The following is a 22,004-nucleotide window of genomic DNA, read 5'->3' on the forward strand; positions in this document are numbered from 1 at the left end:
AACCACCATTCCAAGAGCTTTCTGTATTAAGAGTTTTACGATCATTACATATTTTAATCCTCAAAATATCTCTATGAATTAAGTATCACTAATATCCCCATTTCACTGAAGAAGAAAGCAAAGCATGGCAAAGTCACTTAATTTACCCAAGGTCACACAATAAGCAAGGGACAAAGCTGGGGTTCAAACCCAAACTCCAAAGCCTGAAGCACATGGCTTCCCTACTGCCTCGGGCAGAGTTGCATTCTAAGCACACGGCAGAATCCCTATTACCCAGAAAATGCTTGTGGAATGAGTAAGTTAAGTGGATGACAAAACCTATTTGTGAAATGGGTTTTCAGTTAAAATATGCATGGGTGTGGGTCCAATATTACTTTTTAATTTACAAAGTGCTTTTGTGCGCTGTTTGTTTACATGTTCATTTGTGTAACTTTTTTCTCTAGACCTTAGTTTTTCATTTTAATTCATAAAAGCCTAGAATTAAAAAACTACATACTCAGAGAACAAATAGTAGCATTTTTATCCCCCAAATCTGTGAAATGATCATGTATTGAGTGCTCCTATATTCTAGGATACATAAGTAATGTAAGTTCCAAAATTATGGGTGTTTTTTTAACAGCTATGTTTCTTATATTAAGAAATTCATTTTTAGATAGTCCAGAGTTAATCAGAGTTAATCTAAAATGATTAAAATACATAAATTTCATTTGATTCCACTTTTAAAATACTGATTTACCTTGACAAAAGGCAAATTCTTCACTTTTATAATGTAGCGTAAATATATATTTCTTCTGCAGGATCTTTTAAATAGCAACAGTGTCACCTGCCTGACTATTTAATGAGTGAGAAGTGAATTCTTTTCCTTCTTTCTCTATAAATCTGAAACCCCCTTTAATATTAGGGAATGTAAGGGGACCAGAAAGGAGAACTTTTTTTTTTTTTACATTTAGAGCAATTTGTTATATAGTGGAATTTTTTTTCTATGAAAATATGAGAAACTCAGGAGATACAAAAGCTGGTTTTGTACAAACTGCTTGTGCACTAAAATAAGAACAGAAAGTGGAGGAAAAGCAGAACATCAATTGCAAATTGCCTTTCGCATTGTAGTTGAAGGCACTTTCCTGTTCAATAATTTTAATAACGAAATCCCCCTAGCCATCCTCCTGGTCAGTTTGAGCATAATTTAAGCATTTTTCCCTTGGGTTTATACCTTCATGGTTTCACATTATGTCTAGTGTCCTGCCAAGACTTAGATGAGTCTACCATAGTTAAAAACTAGACTCCAAAGCAGGTAGAAATTTGTTTTTCCTGTTTCAAAACAAACTTCTATTTACAGTCACCCTATCATTATTTTAATTTTTAAATTCAGCTAGTCATTAGTAGAATTATAGACCACTCAGAGGGAGAAAGTTCAAATTAACTTTGTGGTATTTTCTTCTCCAAATTCTCAGTTAAATACCTGTAGACATTGGTTCTCAGCCTGTAGGGTGAAGGTCTCTGAGGCGCCAGGATGTTCATGTGGGAAATTCTTAGCTTCCTGGTGGCTGTTTACTGAATAGCTAAAACGTCACATGCACAAATGCACCACCATCCTCCAAAGGCACGTAGATGTTAATGTGATTCATATAACTCCAATTCATTTAAAAATCTTAGCTAAGTCACTCTAACTTACGACTCCAATTCATTTAAAAATGTTAGCTAAGTCACTCTAACTTTTTCATAATCTATCTGCTGAGTCAATGGACAATTGCTTTGGGGGAGGGATGGTATTATGTCACATTTCTTGAAATTAAAAATAGATCCTCACGATTAAAAATGAAAGCGGATACAGAACTAGATAAAACAGCCACGCCAGTGGTCACTTCTTCTGATAAAAGTACATGAAGATAGCAGTAAGTACTAACCCAACTCATTGTCAGAAGGCCTACGTGCTGTATCATAGTGATAGCTCTGGGCACATAACCCCAAATATCTGTTTTTAAAAAATGATTGAAAGACAGTTTATGTGATACAGACAAACTTTATTTAACACTTCATGAAGCAGACAGTCTCCTTTTGGAGAAACACCAAGTGGGGTGGAAGGCAGTAAGCTTTTATAGGATAAGGAATAAGGAACAGGGGAGAGAAAAATAGGAAATATCAGATTGGCTGTGGCTACATAGTCATCCTTGTTTGGGGCGAGAAGGCCCAGAGTTGGCTTGGCGTTTGAGCCTTGGCCAACTGGATATTCCGTGCTTCTGGTCAAGCAGAGCATTTACAAGAACGCGTAAGTTATAGTTTCAGTTTGCTCACGTGTCGCCCTGGGCAAGAGGGGCTCCATCTTGGGACTTCCCTGGTGCTCCAGTGGTTAAGACTCTGTGCTTCCACTGCAGGGGGCGCGGATTCGATCCCTGGTCAGGGAACTAAGATCCTGCATGCCGTGTGGCACGACCAAAAGATTAAAAACGAACAAAAGAAGAGGAGCTCCATCTTGGGCCTAGAAAGTTATTTCAACGTATGGCCAGAGAATTTTTGGAAATAGATTTTAGATCCCTTTATGTTTGCAGAGCAGAGAGCTTGTGCTCCCTCAAAGAGTAAGGCACACGGGCCCAAGGCCCCGTTGCAAGGGATGCGTCCTTCCAGGGCAGCTGTGACTGGACTCCTGTCTTCACTGCAAGCAAGGCCCTTTCAGCATTCCCAGCCCGACTCTCATGGCACAACTAGGGGCCTAGGCAGGGAACAAGAAGGGTTTTGAAAGAGGAGTGAAGGTAGGTGAACCACATTGTTTAGCAAACCACCAACCAACAACGCTGGCTAGAAGCTAGCCTAGAGCAGGAGGCGGGCAGAGGAGGACCAGGTAGTTCCCCGTGTTATCACCAATCTCTCTCCATTTATTCAGAATTTATCAGGAGTCAGCAAGTGTTCTAAAGTCTTTGCTGTCGTTGTTTCATTTAAACCTTGCAGTGACACTTGGGAGATAGCAAATGAAGAAACTGAGATTGTGCAAAGGTGGGTGGCCTTGAGGTCACCCAGGTGGGGAGTGGTGCGCAGGGAGCTCAGGTTTCACCTCCAAGCCTGTGCCCTAGTGGAAAATGATGCCAAGGCCAAGCCCTGGCCAGAGATGTGAACTGAGCAGTCGTCTCTCTCCTTCGATTCTTGCTGTTTACTCAGTAAATGTTTCAGGGCGCCCCGGCCACCACTGCTGTGTATTGGGGGCCTGTATAACTTGGTGGCTCAAAGTGAAGGCTTTGGAGTCACGCACGGTGGATTCAGGTCTTTATTCTGTGACTTGCTAGCGATGTTGTCTTATGCAACTTACTCAGTCTGTCAAACTCTTGTCCCATAAGGTTCTGCAATCACACAGTGCTGTCATTCATTCCATGAATTTTAAGGGAAACCCAAGGTCTGCCGGCAGTCTGGGTTCAGGTTAATGACACAGAGTTCTTTCCTTATGCAGCTTTCAGAGTTTTTTGTGCTTGTTTTAGTTTAGGAGTGTAATATTGTTATTTACAATAAGAAATACTTATTTGTATTTAAAATAATAAATATATATTTATACATATAATATATATATTAAATATATCCCCTTTCTGGCAGAGCCCCTAAAACCCTTAGCATTTCCTAAGTGAGGAATAATAAATATATATTTTTATATACATATATACAATAAGAAATATATCCCATTCTGGCAGAGCTTCTAAAACTCTTAGAATTTCCTAAGCCAGGAGATCGATAAAGTTGTCTTTTTTTACGTTTTGGAAACACCTAAGGATGGGGGCCACTGAAACCAACCACGTACTTCCATTCCCTCCTACCTGCCGCACACTTCCGGGGATGGAAATGGGGCTGGAGATTTGAGTTCAACTGTCAATGGCCAATGATTTAACCAATAATACCTGTGTAATGAAGCCTCCATAAAAACCCAAAAGGCCAGGGTTCAGAGAGCTTCTGGGTTGGTGAACACATCCAGGTGCTGGGAGAATGGCGAGCCCCTTCCCACATACCTTGTCTTACTCATCTCTTTTATCTGCATGCTCACCTATGTTTTTACCATATCCTTTTATAATAAACTTGTAAACATAAGTGAGTGTTTCCCTGAGTTCCATGAGCTGCTCTAGCAAATAATCAAATCCAAAGAGGTGGAGGTCATGGGACGCTCTGGTTTGCAGTCAAGTCAGACAGAAGTTATGGGTAACTCGGGGACCTACTACTTGCGATTGGTAATTGAAGTGAGGGGCAGTCTTTGGAAGTGAGCCCTTAACCTGTTGGATCTGACACTACCTCCAGGTAGACAGTGTCAGAATTGAGTTAAATTGTACGACACCAAGCTGATACCACGGGGAATTGCTTGGTGGGGGGAAAACCCCCAAACATCTGGTGACCAGAAGTGAAGTGTTGTGTGTAAAAGCGAAGGAGACATACAGGAGGGAAAGACTGGTTTTTCCAATACAGGGAGTCAGGAAGCAAAAAAATAATACAAATGAATATACAATATAATTCAGCAGTGGTGCACACGATGAAGAAACATAAAGCATGGTTAAGGAGAGGAGAGTGAAGGAGGGACAGGGCTGCACTTGCAGATAAGGTTGTACATTATTCTCAGCCTCTTAGGATCTGTCACACAGGAGGACTCAACAACTGTTGTCTCTTGTTATCATTAGGCCCCTTATACTGACCTGGGTTTTGGTCAGCTCCCTACAACCAGAAGGTCCAGGAGGAATGATTTCAGCCCGTGGCATTTCAGATCCTAAGGCAGCACAAATGGCCCTCCCCTCAGGGGCTGATCTCCTACCTACAGTTGGTCCTGGGTTTTCCTCTCGTCTCAGTGAGTGAATACATCTAATTAGTCTCATCTGGAAGAGCTGTAGTTGCTGGTTATTAGGCAGCATAAAGGCCCCGCTGTTCTCTCCTGACCAAGGTCTTGGTTGGGGTCATTCCAGTCTACCCCAACCAGTTTTTTAAAATTTGAATCTCTGAGGCCCAGTATTGGGTCTCAGTTTCTTCTTTCCCAGAAAGCACTGGGCTCCTTTTGTAAATTGGTTCACGGGATTCGACAAAGTCCAAAGCCATGGATCCCTAAAGTTTCTGTTTTATTTTTCCTCCAGGAAAAGTGTTTATTGCTGTTCGTTTACATAATGGAGGAAACATCATTTTACTGACATTTCCCCCCTAAAAAGGTCTCATCTAAGATTACTTTCTGCCAGTGCCCGTGTAGAAAAGGAGTTTCTGTCACTTAAAAAATAAAATAAAATCTATCCTACTTCATGAAACCACTACTAACCAGGAAGTCCCAGTCTCGTGGACTTTGGTGCTGTGCCTCAGACATGCTTGGTTCAAGTAGCTGACTGGTTCTCTCACTTACTAGCTTTGGGAATGTAGCAAGTATTTAACCTGTCCTCACATGTGAAACAGGGACACCATAGCATCATCGATGGAAGAAACTAACTCTAACTTGCTGAGGGCAAAAGAGGCAATAATTAGGATTCTGAAATAATCAAATAATGAAAAACAAACAAAATGAACAAAATAGGCCTTGGGCAGGATCTGGTAGGATCTGGCCTGTAGGATGACTAGATGCAGGGGCTGGGATGCTGGCAGGATTCTACCTCACGTCTCTGTTCCTCTCTGAGGGTTGGTTTTATATTTTCAGATGTCTTTATGAGGTGGGGACATGGTCTGCTGATACTTGCAGGTAATATTTTTACAGAATTCTTACAGATTTTTACAGAATCCCGGAGATAAGAAAGGCTCTTTCCCTAATTCCAGGAGAAAATGTCTAGGGAAGGATACTGAGGGGCCTAGTTTGGGTCTCAGGTGTGTATCCCTGAACCAGTTACTGAGATCAGGTTAACGGGTTTCTCTGATTGGCTCATCTGGAATCACGTGACCTCCCTCATGTCCCGGGACACAGGAAACCATAATGATTAGCCCTCACCTGATCTGTGGTGTTAGAGTCAGGGTGGCCCATTTCCCCAAAGGACAGGGAAGACTATTAACTACAGGTGGGGTAGGGGGAGACTGTCAATAAACCTATTCATCCTTACAAGTTTCTTGTGAGAATTCAACTAAAGGAAGATCAGTGGATACACATTTTGTATCAGGCTACAAACTCAGAATGTTAGGGGAAAACTCTTCTTAGTTAGAGCCCAGCCTACTGGGCAACCAGTTTTAATTCCAACACTGAATAAATGACTGATTCTTCAGAAGAGAATAAGGGAGACTGCTGTTTAGGAGTCATGTTACCTGAAAGACTACTTCTCTTTAAACACCAGGGTTGCCTTGTACATAGTGAGATGCTCACAGTGTGAGAGGTACTTGGGAACTGAGACCAGCCAGGGGAGAGGGACTCCTCTGTGCTTTATTAAGCCTATTCCAGGTATTATCTCAGCAAGAGCTTTGACTTGTTCATTAAAATGAGGGAAACAATAAATGCTGGAGAGGGTGTGGGGAAAAGGGAACACTCTTGCACTGTTGGTAGGAACATAAATTGATACAGCCACTATGGAAAACAATATAGAGGTTCCTTAAAAAACTAAAAATAGAACTACCATACGACCCAGCAATCCCACCACTGGGTATATACCCTGAGAAAACCATAATTCAGAAAGACACATGCACCCCAAAGTTCATTGCAGCACTGTTTACAATAGCCAGGACATGGAAGCAATCTAAATGCCCATCAACAGATGAATGGATAATGAAAATGTGGTACATATATACAATGGAATATTACTCAGCCATTAAAAGGAACAAAATTGGGTCATTTGTAGAGATGTGGGTGGACCTAGAGAGTGTCATACAGAGCGAAGTAAGTCAGAGAAAAACAAATATTGTGTATTAACACATATATGTGAAATCTAGAAAAATGGTATAGATGGTCTTATTTGCAAAGCAGAAATAAGAGACACAGACATAGGGGACAAATGTATGGATACCAAGGGGGAAGGGGGTTGGGTGGGAGAAATTGGGACATTAGGATTGACACGTATGCACTATTGATACTATGCATAAAATAGAAATGAGAACCTACTGTATAGCACAGGGAACTCTACTTAATGCTCTGTGGTGACCTAAATGGGAAGGAAATCCAAAAAAGAGGGGATATATGTATATGTATAGCTGATTCATTTTGCTGTACAGCAGAAACTAACACAATATTGTAAAGCAACTATACTCCAATAAAAATTAACTTTAAAAAATTAAAAAAAATAAAAAGATGGGTGAATCATTGGGATTGTTAAATGAATATATATTTAAAATAAATATATATATTGTCTGGCCAGACACTATAAAACTCTTAGAGGAAAACATAGGCAGAACACTCTGACATAAATCACAGCAAGATCCTTTTTGACCCACCTCCTAGAGAAATGGAAATAAAAACAAATGGGACCTAATGAAACTTAAAAGCTTTTGTACAACAAAGGAAACTATAAAAAGATGAAAAGACAACCCTCAGAATGGAAGAAAATATTTGCAAATGAAGCAACTGACAAAGGATTAATCTCCAAAATTTACAAGCAGCTCATTCAGCTCAATATCAAAAAAACAGACAACCCAGTCCAAAAATGGGCAGAAGACCTAAATAGTCATTTCTCCAAAGAAGATATACAGATTGCCAACAAACACATGAAAGAATGCTCAACATCATTAATCATGAGAGAAATGCAGATCAAAACTACAATGAGGTATCACCTCACACCGGTCAGAATGGCCATCATCAAAAAATCTAGAAACAATAAATGCTGAAGACGGTGTGGAGAAAAGGGAACCCTCTTGCACTGTTGGTGGGAATGTAAATTGATACAGCCACTATGAAGAACAGTATGGAGGTTCCTTAAAAACCTAAAAATAGAACTACCATAGTACCCAGCAATCCCACTACTGGACATATACCCTGAGAAAACCATAATTTGAAAAGAATCATGTACCACAATGTTCACTGCAGCTCTATTTACAATAGCCAGGACATGGAAGCAACCTAAGTGTCCATGGACAGATGAATGGATAAAGAAGATGTGGCACATGTATACAATGGAATATTACTCAGCCATAAAAAGAAACGAAATTGAGCTATTTGTAGTGAGGTGGATAGACCTAGAGTCTGTCATACAGAGTGAAGTAAGTCAGAAAGAGAAAAACAAATACCGTATGCTAACATATATATGGAATCTAAAAAACAAAATGGTTCTGATGAACCTAGGGGCAGGACAGGAATAAAGACGCAGACGTAGAGAATGGACTTGAGGACATGGGGAGGGGGAAGGGGAAGCTGGGACGAAGTGAGAGAGTGGCATGGACATATATACACTACCAAATGTAAAATAGATAGCTAGTGGGAAGCAGCCGCATAGCACAGGGAGATCAGCTCGGTGCTTTGTGACCCCCTAGAGAGGTGGGATAGGGAGAGTGGGAGGCAGATGCAAGAGGATGGGAATATGGGGGTATAAGTATACGTATAGCTGATTCACTTTGTTATACAGCAGAAACTAACACAACATTGTAAAACAATTATACTCCAATAAAGATGTTAAAAATATATATATATATTTTATATAAAGATACATACATAATTGTTATATATATATATATATATATATATACATAATACAAAAGAAGAAGTATAAGCTCTTAACACATTTTCTCTCTCTTCCCTTCCTGAGCTCACATCTTTGAATACAGGTGAAGTACACAGTAATATGCGATAGTATATCACTGTTTTGGAAAGCTTGGAGCACTGTGTCCGAAACTGATCAGATGCACCTAGTGTCAATTGCGTCAGAGCCTAGATCTCTCTTCCTCCTAAAGGATGACTTTTATTCACACAGCTGTCCTTTCTGCTCCTTGCAACTCTCTCTGGGAATGATGGGACTGTTTCAAAGATAATCAAAGGAACTCTCAAAATTCTGAGTGTCAGAAAATATAGAAGAAGGATTTTTTTAACGCGTTTCTACTCATGGTTTGGCAGTTCCTCAAGCCCACTCTGAATCTGTTCTTATTTCTCTGCAACTGAATCTCTTCTCAAGCGAAATGTTCAGTTTTTCCTAGCGGCATCTCCCACATTTCGTGCACATCTGTATTACCCGGTTGAATGAAAATAAAGGCACACCCAACATTCCATTCTAGGGGAGGGGAAGCCTTCAAATACATTGAAGTGGAAAATGTGCATTTCCTTGTATTGAATTAAGATTCAGACAGCTTCAGAACAGGATGTAGTATCACATAACCACTGCCTGCCTAAAAATGCCCCTGTGAACCTATCATCTACTTCTAGTTCCTTTATTTAGCCTGGAGTCTTTGAAGAGAAGTTAAAACTGATAGGTAGAGGGAAATAGTATACATTTAATACAAGAAGAAATCTTGCTGTCAGCAATTCTTAGACTACTAATTCTGCCGGAAAAAAAAAAATGTGGGACTTAATTTATCCATGAAAGAATCTTTACTACCTGTGCTTTATCCAGAGGCATTTAGTTATCATTAACTTCAGGTGCATTTACATAGTTGAGTTGTCTCAGGCTGAGTGTTTTTCAGAGAGCTTGAGGACTTAATGAAATAAACTGACTTTTAATTTTTTGATAAATCATTTCATGGGAGATGAGAATTCATTTGCTGAATAATGAGCATGGCATATTCCACTTAATTATTTTTCCAGACTCTCCTGTCTCATGCCTGAATCAAGGTTTTTCAGAAGTATAATTAAAACATTCAGAGTATATGGAAAGGGAAAAATAGGATTGAGACATGTTTAATTCCTCCTAAAGTAACAGAAATGAATATGGATGCTTTAAAACTGTATTTCAGGTACTGGGCTAGGACGTGTCACACTGGATTTATATTTTCTTTTTTTAAAAAATATTTATTTATTTATTTGGTTGTGCTGGGTCTTAGTTGTGGCAGGTGGGCTCCTTAGTTGCGTCTCCCTGCCTCCTTAGTTGTGGCATGTGAACTCTTAGCTGCGGCATGCGTGTGGGATCTAGCTCCCTGGCCAGGGATCGAACCCGGGCCCCCTGCATTGGGAGCACGGAGTCTTAACCACTGTGCCACCAGGGAAGTCCCAGTGGCACACTGGATTTAGCATCTAGGTCATAAACGACCTTGGTAGAATCAGTCTTAGTATGATGGTAAGGGTAGCCGTGGCTTAAGAATGAATAGGAGATGGGCAAGAGCACACCCTAAATGTAGTCCCCTGTTTTAAGGGGCTTGATTTTTTAAAGAGAAGGTATTTATTTTGTGGTCTGTAATTTACTTTAAAATACTTTAGCAGACATTATGTGTGCAAATACGTGTTTCAGTTCTTTTTCATCCAGACCTTAAGCAGGAAGTTATTCTAATTGGAAATACATACTCCAGCGGTGGTTATTGGTAGCATTTAATCAAAACTCTGCCTTCAGAGGCAGCTACAGGTGCCTTAGCGATCTTTTATCTCTAATACTGGATGTTTTGATAATCGGCGTAATGACTGTCAGAATTGGGTTTTCCTTTGTGAAATCCCAGGTATTAGAGATGTGTAGATTAGTTAGAAAAGTTTTAGGGGCATTCTGACCTTTGTATGAACAAGATATAAAATAATGGTGAAGCTCCCTAAGCTTGATTTTTATGCAGCCACGTGTCCAAGATAATGAATGGGATAAGGTCCCTGAGGAGAGAGGAGCTGTTAGAGATGGGTCCAGAATGGAAGTGGCTGCACGAGTTCTGGACAGGAAGAGGAGGCCTGGTGGTTGGACCTGAAGTCTGTAGTTTGCCGGAAGCCTTTCCAGGTTTTTACTAATGCGTAGCTCTGAGGCTGTGGGGCTGACCTCGCCGTGGATTTCCCCTCCTCTCTCCCCATCCCTGGGCAAGTGGCTGGTTCTAGGTATTCAGACCCTTCTCTTTCTTCTAACTGGTACAGCCTCTCCCCTGAAGCAGACTCAGAGAGACTCTTAAGACTATTGATGAATTCATCTTTCTGGTGAATGACTGAAACATTATCTAGAGTAGAGCTTAGAAATTATCCCTGTTTATAATTGTTGTTAATTGATATGTATAACCACGTGTATCATATATTTTGATTGGCATAGAATTGCTTTAGGAGTCATGTCTGTTTGGTAAATGCGAATCTTTACATTAGCAGATTTTTCTTTCTTTAAATGATAATAGAACAAATTTTAGGAGTGAAAGAGGATGGCGATTAACCAAAAAATGAGATCAGCTACTGTGTTAATGCTAAGATAGAGCTATCGGTAAGGTCAGTGAGCTAAGATAGATTGTGATCAAATTAACAGTGCGCAATGGCCTTTCACTGGGAACTTGTCGTTAAAATTTTTCTTATTTCTTGGGCCCACTATATCAACCATAAACTGACTTTTCTAAACACAGTCTAATCAAAGGTAACTGAAAGAACTATACCCTGGAAGGTAAATAAATGGTTTAATTTTTTTCTCATCTTTACAAATATTTACAGGTATTCTAAAGACCAATATTTTGTTGCATGAAGCGATAATGCTGGTGAAGAAAATTACTACTTGATGTCTAAACAGTGAAATGGAGCTATCATGCCTCTAAGTAAATGGCATAAAAATTGATGTTTTTTATTCCAGGAGATTAAATCCACATTTTTTCAGAGAGAAAGGACGGTCAAGAAATGGACTTCCCTATAGTCCAGCAACATACATGGGGTTACTGGTACCCTCTTCCTGTATAATCACACTCAGTGGTATATGTCATGAGCCAAACACAGGATACTAGTATAAGCAAAACGAAGAAGAGTCACAGAGGTAGAGGAAAGGAAATCAGTAAAATGATCTCCATGAATGCTCCTATTTGGATTCCTTGCAATGTTGAAGAGAAAGGCAGAGCCAGTGCCTAAAAGGCCAAGAGCTCCCAGTTTAGGGAACCATAGAACAAGGGGATTCAGAGAATCCTTACTCGGAGTAAAACCAGAATGTGAACCTCTGTGCTATATACCATTCCACACGGCACTGTATAGGCTTTGATTAAAAAAAAAAAAATTCTTGGGCTTCCCTGGTGGCGCAGTGGTTGAGAGTCCGCCTGCCGATGCAGGGGATGCAGGTTCGTGCCCCGGTCTGGGAAGATCCCACATGCCGCGGAGCGACTAGGCCCGTGAGCCATGGCCGCTGAGCCTGCGCGTCCGGAGCCTGTGCTCCGCAACGGGAGAGGCCACAACAGTGAGAGGCCCGCGTACTGCAACAAAAAAAAAAAAAAAAAAAAAAGAAATTCTTAAGCATGGAAAACATTGAATAAATTACAGTTGAAAAGGGGAATATGTTATGCAGTCAGCATCTTTAGGATTTGAACGTTACTTACAGAATGAGAGATTCCACGTGTATCATGGCTTTATCAGTTCAAAACTAAATATTAGGCCAAAGGACAATTTATCTAACCAGGTCACAGGAGTGAAGAGGTCCTAACATTTGCTGCAGTTACATAGACCACAGTTCACTGTTGTGCATTAATCCTTTTTTCACCCTTCTCTGATGGAGAATCCTTGGCTTTGAAAAATGCCTTCGTTTAGGAGCCAGAAATGGTGTAAAGCAGTGCCACTCAAAGTGTGTTACTATGACTGGTCTGCAATGAAATCAGCCCAGAAATTAAAAGTTAGCATTTAGGAACTTTTGACAGAGTAATTTGGTATCTAATAAATCTAGTAATAAAAAATGGGGCTTCTATTTTTACATATATTTGTTTTCACTGTCATTTAATTTTTCTAGTAATTCACTGCAGATTGGAAAAAATAACTGGTTCTTCACCACACATACTTAGAAGAGCATTGCCATAGACCATAACTGAACCATAATGATTTTTAGAAACCGGTATTACAGTCCAAGGTCCATAACTCTGTTAATAAGAATTTTTGGATACAAAAAGACTTGTGACATCTGAGGTTGTCTAAGCTCCTTCCTCATAGAATCTCAGGCTGCAGCCCTCCATGACAAGAGAGAGTCTTATAAAAAACGTTTTGTGAGCTGTTGACTCACTAATCCTATATTCCAAAGTCAAAGCTCTATTTTGGGGTGACTTACCTCTGCCAGACTTCCTCTAAGCCCTTTTGTCTTTATTGCAATCTATAAAATCATACCAGAGGGCCCTAGTCAGAGAAATAACATGTGGATTTCATTTTTTCAAAGAAACTCTTCACCTTTCCATGATTTGTCATCATTAATGAGCCTAATGCATAGAGAGCTACAACACGGAAATTTCAAGACTCGCTTATACTTAGCTTTGTAAGACATTTATATGCCTTTAAAAAAGTGTTCGTTCAAGCTGACTTATGTACAGTTAACGTTCGCTGACAGTTCTGAGCAGAGCCCAGTGGAAAGTAGTGCAAGGAGCCCAGGCTGAGGTTTTTTTTTTTTTTTTGAGTCTTTTAAAAAATTCATTGATCTGGGCTTCCCTGGTGGCGCAGCGGTTGAGAATCCGCCTGCCAATGCAGGGGACACGGGTTCGAGCCCTGGTCTGGGAAGATCCCACATGCCGTGGAGCCACAACTAGGCCCGTGAGCCACAACTACGGAGCCTGCGTGTCTGGAGCCTGTGCTCCGCAACAAGGGAGGCCGCAATAGTGAGAGGCCCACGCAGCGCGATGAAGGGTGGCCCCTGCTCGCCGCAACTAGAGAAAGCCCTCACACAGAAACGAAGACCCAACGCAGCCAAAAATAAATAAATAAAGTTTAAAAACAAAAAACATTTCAAGTTAAAAAAAAATGCATTGATCTGCTAGTGAGTCATCTAGGGGATGGTAATTAAGAGTTGACTGTAGGCACAGACCTCTCTCTCAACCGACTCTGTAACAAAAGGAGGGGCGCAGCTTCTGTCCTGTCATGCTGCAAGGAAGGGACCAGTCCTCAGTTGCTCCCTCAATCAGAGCAGAGGATAGTAACTAGTGTCGGGATAATTAGCAAACAATCTAGAAAAAAAAAAGTTATGTCTCTGCCTACATCAATTTTCCATAAATTAGTTAACCTATAAGTGGGTGGCAATGGCTTCTCTAAGCAAACACCAATGTAGAAACCTTAAGGAAATAGAATGATAGCTTTGACTTTACCAAAACAGTCACCAAAAACTCCACTCTCAATTTTAATTGAAAGAAAGCATAAATTAGAAAAACATATATGTGACATAGTTGACATAAAAGGAAATAAAGAGATAGACCTTTAAAAGACACATTTGGAAATAGGAAAGCTATAAGGGAAAGCTATATTTCACTGCATAAAAACATTTTAGTCTTTATGGAAAAATCATACTATAAGGCCAAAAGACAAACCATACACAGGAGAAAATATTAGTAACATGTAGATAGATTAATAATAGCAAACACATATAGCACTTACTATGCACCAGGTGCTGTTCAAGACACATAACACATATTAACTCAGTCAATCCTCACATAGATTAACAATGCCTAATGAGGCAGGTACTATTATCATCCACTTCATAGATAAGAAGACAGAGAGGTCATGAATGCAAGTACACGGACAAGATGGAATTCAGATCCGGGCAGTGTGGCTGTAGGGTCCATTCTCTCAGTTGCCATGTAATCGTACCTCCTTGATCCAGGACCTACTTAGTAAAGTGACTCAGTTACAGCCATTAAAGGCAAAGCATGAGAAACAGGAGGGAGGGAGGGAGGGTGGTGAGAGGGAGGAAAGGAGGAAGGAAGGGAATAAAGAAACCAAAAAAAAAAAAAAGAAGGAAAATAGAACAAGAAGAATGTCCACAATTTTTAGAAAAGCAAGTGTAATGTAATCTTTTTGTGGAATGTATCTGTGTAGAGTGTTGTATGAAAAGATGGTCAACCAATTAGTGGTGATTCCCTCTGGTGATATATTTTTTAACATCTCTCACTCAACTTTTCTCTATTGTTTGAATACTTTATCTTGTGTGTGAGAGGAAAAAATATATATATTATATATAATATAATATTACAATCTAATTGTATATAGATATAATAAAAGCTTTAAAATGTTAATACTGTACATAGTGTTGGCAGTGATGTAGACAATGGCGTGGAGTTGAGAATATAAATTGAAAAATTTCTTAAGGTCAATTGATGATCTTTAATAAAAAGGTTTAGAATTTTGTAGCCCAGAATTTAGAATTTTGTAGCCCATGTAGCCCAGAACTTCTACTTGTTCTTATGGCACCAACTTAAAGTGGCTCTTTATTCATCAAGACATACCTTTTATTTTCGACTCACAACACTGCTCGAGTGCAATAAGAATCACTCAAGTATACAAAGTACGAGCAAATTTAAACAACTGCAAACTGTGTGAGCTCTTCCCTCCCCTCCCCACCAATCCATCTTCTCTTCTTTGGGGGCATGCAATTGGCCTACAGGTGCGGTGTCAGCCTCCCTGCAGGTAGATCACATGACTGCGTTTTGGTGATGAATGCCATTTTTTTCTTAACATCTTTATTGGAGTATAATTGCTTTACAATGGTGTGTTAGTTTCTGCTGAATGCCATTTTGGGGACGAGGCGCTAGTGAAGCAGCTGTGGCCCTCTGTGCTCTCACCGCTCTTCATTACCTGGAAGCAGATGACAGGGATGAAGCCCTGGAGGAGATAAAACAAGCCTGCGTCCCTAAGTCATTGTGTGGAGACGGCCCATCCACCACCCAGGAACATCTGCCTTGGTCTGTTAAGTGCGCAAGAATTGACGTCTATTTTGTTTGAGCTGTTTTATATATTTGGATCTATTTATCTCTGCAGATTAATTCACAGTCTAAATACAATGTTTTCCGCTGCCACTGAACTGACTTGGCTCGTATTTAAACTCTGTGACAGATCTGGGAACACAGCTTTCCTTCTGGTCAGTGTGGTCACCTGCTTTGACAGTGGGTTCAGATGAGGCATATTCGGACAGGGGGGCTCTGCCCTGGGAGAGCTTGTGATTGTGAACTTGAAGAACATTGGAATTCTTCAATAATCCTGCTGAGACTCAAGTTCTTCCTTCTCAGCAGGCTAGTTCTAGTTCAGCCTTGAGGACTTTACTGAATCTTCAAGAATCTTCTGTTTGCCTTCCATCATTGTTTTTGCTTTGAATTTCCCTGTTTTCCATTTTGTCCTTAGTGAAGACTGTGGATTCAAGTGAGTTCTCAGGAGATACTGATGCGAAATCCAGCCTCTGTACCCCGACACCGAATTAAATCTTGGAGACCGAGTTTTGGGTGAAGTAGAAAAGAATAGCTTTATTGCTTTGCCAGGCAAAGGGGACCACAGCAGGGTAATGCCCTCAAAACTGTGTGTCCTGACCTGGAGGGGGTAGTGAGGAGTTTTATAGTACTGGTTCACAGGGGGCGTGGTCAGCTCGTGGACATTCTTCTGATTGGTGGGTGGTGAGGTAAGTGGGAGTCAGCATCATCAACCTTCAGGTTCCAACCAGTCTGGGGTCTACGTGCTGGTGGGCAGTGGACTGTTAACTTCTCCCACCTGCTGGGCGTTTCAGTATCTGCAAAACAGCTCAAAGGTATTGTTATGTATATCCCTTGAGGGGGAACCAGGACCCTGCCCCAAGGCTGCACTATTGTTTCTTAACTGTCCCTCCCTTGTCTTACCATCCCCTCCCTTCCCTAATTAGCATCTGTTTGAACTTGCCTGTTGGAACTCAGGGAAGGTCATGAAGGCTGAATGAAGCCTATTTCCTGTAATCAATAAATGGGGAACACAGAAAGGCTTTTGTGCCCAGGAGCCCCCCAGGGTCCTGCTTGGTTTCACTACCAGCCATGTTTCTCTGCTTCTCATTTCTCTGCTTTGAACTTCTCAGCCTTCTGGGTCACATAATCCATAGCTTTCTTAACCTATATATTCTTCTACACTGTGATCTAATACCATTCTTTTGGCCTGTCCTCTTCATCCACAACAGCCACCTTGAAGATGCTGTGGACATGGGTGTCCATGGTTACCTCACTCTGAGGACCACTGTGGCATGTACAGGGGTGCTGAGCAGGTTTCCATCTTTGGCTAGTCTCTCTCACGTTAGTATGCCTGGATGCTGACGGCATCTATCTAAGTAGTGAAGGTCTGTATCTGATGTCGGAAATGGTGAAATTACACATGATCAGAACAGCTGAGACTCCAATGACTGTCTCAATAACCAGAGGTATAAGTGTAACATCCAAGCAGAAACTCTTGAATATATTCAGATTTCATCAGCATCATAGTGTCAGCCTCAGTGGGGGAGATGCTTGTGTTTAGTTCCTGGTTATTATAAAAGTCTTGCAAGAGAACAACTTACATGTCCCATAATGATGAAACTATTTTAAAAAATGCTAAAGATGAATATTTAATAATATAGAAAATTGATTATGCTGAATATCTTAATGAAGAAAAAGGTTATAAAAGTATATACAGTATGATCCCATATTTATAAATATATATGAATTCATTCAGCAAATAAATACTGAGCCCCGACTATGCATACAACAGGCATTGTAGATATTGATATTTGTGTTTGTGTGTGTCGTGGCAGATTTTAATTTTCTTATTTTATTTTTCCAATTTATCTACAACGAATATATATCAATTTTCTAACAAAATACCACTATTATAATGAAAAATTTTGAATATAAGAAAAGGCTAACGTCATAACAATAAGGTGGTATAAAATAAACTGACAACACAAGTTATTTTGGCTCTGTGTTTCACAGTGACTCACTAAAGATACCCCGAACTGTTTATTTTTTTTTCCTATTTCCCTGTTAAAACGAGCAGATGCATTTCACATCACATGTATCTTGTGGAAACATGCCAACCATTTTCTTAGCAACCAAACTCCTGTCTTTTGCACTGTGCATGATTAACTAAAACAGCCTGTTGACGGCTTAAAATAAACCTGCCTTTTTCCATTTAGCATTTTATCAGATGAATGTAATTTCATTTGCTGATGAATTTAGTTCAGCTTCAAGGGAATTTTTCTCTTCTTCATGGGGAGGCTGAAGAATCAGAACTGTCATGCCAAAGAAAGGAAAGCAAGCCTAGGGAGAAAAAAAACAGTCTGATATTTACACGGGTAAAGTAAAAGTATCTTTGTCAATTTTGCTCCGCCCAGCTGCTTTTTTATGGGGTAGAATGTTGATTTAAATTTAAATTCTATTCCACTTTTGTATTGTGATGTTTAAGTTGCTTGATTAAAAGTGTGTATTTAAATGACTGCTCTGATGATTCCTGCTGTTATTATGCATGAGCTCTTGTCTTAATTTTGTTTATTTCTAGTATTTGAATATGTCCTAAAATTTAATTAGACTCATCTGACAGGATAGTAGACCCTTTGCTGTGGTTCAGAAATAAAGGGAATGGACAGTATATAATCTGGCAAGGAGGAAGGAGTACGTGTTCTTAGCAATGAGGAGAGTGAATATTTTCTTAGAGGAGGTGACTCTGCAACTTGGAATAAATTGCTGTCCTATTTGGTAAATATAAAACGTATTTCTGTGTCTATATGCACATGGAGACATTTTGCATCCAAGGACTGTAAGAATATGTGTCAAATAGGGAAACTTTAAAGTTTCTTTAAAGACAAACAGCTTAAAAACAAAGCCATCTCTGCAATTAAAGCAGCATGTTATCTACAGAGTCAGTAAAAGGAAGAGGATTTGTCTGAACATAATACAGTCGGAGCAGCTCCCCCATTATCTTTCACTTGTGTCCTCATTTGGAAACAGACAGTGAAAACCCACACTAATGGCAAGTTGAAATACTATTTAAATTTCCACTTTATTTCCCTCAGAGCAAATTCTTAAATGTTCACCATCATTAAGTGATCAAGTTGATGCTTTAGCTGCAGAGTTTTACATTTTCCCCTGGAGGATAAAGACACAACAATATGGAACATACTCCTAATATTCCACTCTTTCTGATCTCTGCTGTATTTAAATTTTGAGAAATAAATATTCATGACTTGTTCTCTTTAATATTAGATATAAGATTGGTGGATGGTTTACATTAAACATTGTAAAATATCTGGTCCCATATTTAATATTCTCTTTGAATTCAGTTTGAATTCTTCATTGCTTAAGTCGCGTCCTGATGCAGGTCAACCATTTCGGAAAGTGCATGATCTCTTTCAGGATAGTGTTTGAAAGAGTGGATATATTTTCAAAACTGTCCAACTTAGTTTCCAAGTTCAGAAAATCTGATTCAATGTGTCACCCTGTGGATTTGAGGCTACTCCTGCTGGTGGCATTTCTTCTCTATCATGGGAAGACTTGAGGACCAGCTCTCTCGTCTGCCTCTGTCTGCAAAGAGGATCCCTGAAACCACACTGGGAGCTTCCTGTGGGGCCCACTGTTCATAGGCAGGTGGCTTAGAGCTTTAGGAATACACCCATATTGGGCTGAGGGAAACTGGAGACAAAATCTGGGAGAAATTCCAGGGTCTGTCACAGAAGCAACCACATACAGCCTGTGGAAACCTCAGCGTGCCCCAGCTTTCCTTCTTAATATCCTCTCATTAACTTCCTTTTCTCAGATGAATAAAGGTCAGGGCTGGTCATGCCTAGCTTGTCTGTAGAAGGGAGGCTGATCTTTAATTTATTCATCCCATCATACTTTGTTTTTTAATAGAAAACTATAAAACCTTGCATGTGGGTGTACTTTTGGTGTCCAGATACTTGGTGTAGCTTTCTCTCTTTGTACTGAATAGTCTTTTACTCTATTCCAAAAGATCTTATGCTTCTTAGAAGTTTTTTTGTTCTTTGAGTAAAATTGCATTTCAATTTTAGAACTCAGGAAGAACAAAATGACATCAATAATCATTGATTGGGGCCATAATAATAGTTGCTAGGCTAAGTCCTACAGATGAATTAATTCTCACACTGTCACTAGGAAGTAGAGCCAGGCCTTTCTGCTGCTCTATAATTAAGGAGAAGAGATCACACCACACCCTCATTAAGAATAGATTAAACGTCTTAGTTAATTAGCCAGGGATAAAGAACCTCTCTGAGGCAGTGACCAATGTGGCCTGTCTTGGCAAGGAATTCCCTGGCCTCTACTCCCTGAGAAAGTCCACCTGGAAGGCTGTAGCCACAGGAAGTGAAAAAAAAAAAAAAGTCAGTGTCCAGGTGTCCCTAATAATACATCAGCCTCCAGCCTCCCAAATAATTATATCCTCATAATCAGGTATTATTATTTTCCAAATCCCATGGCCTTAACAATTACAGTAGTTCCCTGAATATTACATCTTGGCAGTGAGATGAGTCCTTTGAAAACAGGGGGACAAAAACTTATTTATTAAAAATTATCAGTTGAGATGAAAATACAGTTCGGTTTCAGTTCAGTGACCGGGGCAACTAAAATCTGGTTGTTAGAAGAACTTGGGAGCCTAATGTCCAGTATAAAGATAAAAAGCTAAAGTGTAGAGATTTGAGACTATAATATTGGAAGTTGTCAGGATAGTTCGGGAGCGGTTCTTTCTAGATCAATGAATGGACTAAATAAGAATGTCCTTGACTTATGATTCTAGGATATGGTACTAGCCGTTTGCATATTGGGACTATCTTGGGGAAATGCTTTATTATAACATTTTCTCCATAAAGCTAGATTATACCTCTATTGAGAGGACCCATATGAGTCTAAAACAGAACAGGCAATACTTTCTTGGATCAACGTGATATGGCTTCCTGAACATAAAAGGGCGAGGTTGCCTGGTACTTGTATAGATAGATAACTATAAATATATATATATTTATACATGTGTGTGTATTTATGTGTGTGTATTTATACATACACACACGTAAACACACACACGGATATATATACATACGTATAAGTTCCTTAGTGCCAGATATAGTAACATGAAAGAGTGCTTCCATTATTAGGAAAAGATACTCTTCCATTGTCGGGTCTAAGGGGCATTGTCTAATTTATTAGCTGCCAGCCATATGTGGTCCTTTAAATTTAAACATAAATTCAGTTAATTAAATTCAAACTTCAGCTCCTCAGTCATGCTAGCGTATCTCAAGTACTCAACAGCCACATGTGGCTAGTAGGTGCCATATTGCACCCCCAGATAGAGAAATCTTCTGTCATTATGGAAAGTTCTACTGGACAGCGCTGGCCCAGAAGTTAGGGAGGTTTTTTTTTTTTGAATAAGTTTAATGAGGTGGTTTTCAGGATCATATACATTCAATAAAGTCATCCTTGAACCAAGTTCTGTGGTAGATGATGAGAAGCGGGCTATATTATTATGCTCTCCACACAGAGATTCGATTTCTAATTAGAAGTTGATGAAGTTCCTTCGTTTACTACAGTATCATTGGCACCACATTTTCCAACTGCAGTAAGAAGTTCAATTATCTCCCAGAAGATAAAAGATAGGGGAATTTATTCAACCATCTAGAAAAAATAAATATCTATGAGAGACGTGTCTGTGTGTGTGTATGTGTGTGCATGTTTGTGTTGACTGGAAACCAAGCTTGAGGACAGCATGTCGCTACCTCCTAAAGTGAAAAGCTAGACAAACTGTGCTTATCTTGCAGCACTGCCAAGAAGAGGTCAGTCAAGTCCGGTGACCATCCCTGTACTTCTGGCCCCCATAAGGGAATCATTGGAGAGGATTCTTAGAAGGAATTACAAGGAGCAAAGAATTACCAGTGGCTCCTAAAGCTTCTGTTGGGAAGTGGCATACTGCTCACATTTCCCTGGTCAAACCTAGTCACATGAAACCTGATGTCCATGGGGTGGAAATCACAGTCCCCGCACAGAGAACAGTAGCAAACAATTGGGGACAAGAATACATCTGACCATAAGGCCCTTTGCTGGTAGTAAAATAAACAGCTCACTCATTCTCTTCTGTGTATCCTTTTATAATGGAATGGGTTCCATTATCTCTGACTAGAAAAAGGAATCTCATTTTTAGAACAGCTGAGGTTTTTGGTTCTTCACCATGATCCACCATAGGCCCCTGTGGTTTCTGGAGTCTGATCAGCTTCAATCTCTGGTCAGCTGCACAGGCCTCCCCCCTCCTGTAATCTGAATCTGTAGAAGGAATGCAAAGCAGAGAAAACTTGTTCATAACACTACCCATTCCAATT

Source organism: Monodon monoceros, unplaced genomic scaffold (genome assembly GCF_005190385.1).
Source record: "Monodon monoceros isolate NGI ecotype Baffin Bay Population unplaced genomic scaffold, NGI_Narwhal_1 Super_Scaffold_15, whole genome shotgun sequence".
Lineage (NCBI taxonomy): Eukaryota > Metazoa > Chordata > Mammalia > Artiodactyla > Monodontidae > Monodon > Monodon monoceros.